The following is a 1,690-nucleotide window of genomic DNA, read 5'->3' as shown; positions in this document are numbered from 1 at the left end:
CTAGCCACAAATTAGTGTGGTTACTCTAAATTGCTAACATGAAAATCTTAACCTCCTACTTCTGAAGTTATTTGGTTTTAGCTACTCAATTTTTTTTTCTAGGCTTCCAAGGTTGCTGTTTTGGGCATGATTTTAGAAATATAATTATAAGTTTGATTTCAAACTTCTGGACCATGTAATCAAACGCAGGCTGGTCATAGTGGAAGATATACAATTTTTAGCTCTGCCTACATTGACAAAAAAAAAAAAAAAATGGCTGGATCCACATCAATTCAATTTGAGTGCCATGTGTTTACAGTGACAGCTTCTCCCCAAAAACGCAAAAAAAAAAAAAAAAAAAAAAAAAAAGAGAAGATCCATGCTGCTGTAGTCGAGGTACATAGGGGTGTTTGAAGCCAGCCCCTCCAGCAGCACCTTACCAACCATGTCTGTGCTTTTACTTATTGATCCAATAAAATGACTTAAACATCTAACTCTTTTTCCAGGTAATTTTTTTATTATGTGTAACACACTGTTAAACAGGTGAAGAATGAACAAGTTTAGAAAAACAAACAAACAAAAAGCCTAACATGAAAAATTATCCGCATGATGTCCACTTTTCCTGCTTGGTTGCAATACCCAATGGATTATTTATTTATTTAGATTTCTGCTGTCCCTGATTCCAAACAGCAGCCTCTTTAGAGTAACATCTGCTCCAGACATTGCTCCAGGAATATAAATCCCGACTAAGGGGTGGGTATTTAAAGCTGTAAATGATGTTTTATTTTTACAATAGCTTTGCAAAAGGAATGGAGGTGTCATGTCATTATCAGAATTTTCTTAACAGGATTTAATCTTAATGCCAAACTAAATCCTTTGTCTAAAGCATCAGCAGAGTGCTATTTTATTTTCCCCATAGTATTACAGAGGAGGGCTGGTGCAGGCACAGCCACATGACATTGCCTTATCTGTTTTGTCTGTTTGTTTTCTGGAAGAATCTAGGAACGTGGATAAATGCAATTAAGGACAGTTATCTACAAATTGGAAGAAAGCATTTCTATTTTCTTAAATCTCTGAATCAAAGCACTTAATGTTCTGATTTCCAGCAAGACCTTCCAAGAAATGAAAACCCAACCCTTGGGTTTGTGTTTGGACTCTTGATACAGTTATGAAAGACGCATCAGGAGATGGCAAGTGGCTGCCAATACTTCCTTTTTTTCTGGAATATTCTCTAATTCTTGGTGCATCAAGATGGAAACTGGTAGGCTTGGAATAGACGTCCCTTTAAAAGGCTCCAGTAACAATACAAGAATATTTTTTCCATACGCAGTGACGTGGGTGGGTCATGGGTGTCTCAATGACAGTAACGTTCCCGAACCCCAGACCTTAGCTGTCATTTCACCTGCGTCGTCCCGGACGCCTTGGCTGTTGACGTGCTTCCGAGCCAATAAATAACGCCAGCAGCCCTCCCAAATCCACGCCGGCCCGTCTCGCTCTCCGCCGGCCCCCTCCTCGCAGTGGTTTCTCCTGCAGCTCCCCTGGGCTCCGCGGCCAGTAGTGCAGCCCGCGGAGCCGCGGCTTCGCCCCTCTCCTCTGGGTGGCCCTAGTGCGCGGGCTGATACTCATTCAACCGGGGAAGGTGAAGCGAGTGGAGGCTGCTGCGGAACTTGCCGCCGCCCCCAGCAGCGCCGGCCGGCTAAGTCCAGGTCCC

This window comes from Colobus angolensis, unplaced genomic scaffold (genome assembly GCF_000951035.1).
Source record: "Colobus angolensis palliatus isolate OR3802 unplaced genomic scaffold, Cang.pa_1.0 Scaffold5, whole genome shotgun sequence".
NCBI lineage: Eukaryota > Metazoa > Chordata > Mammalia > Primates > Cercopithecidae > Colobus > Colobus angolensis.
This window is presented reverse-complemented; position numbering follows the sequence as displayed.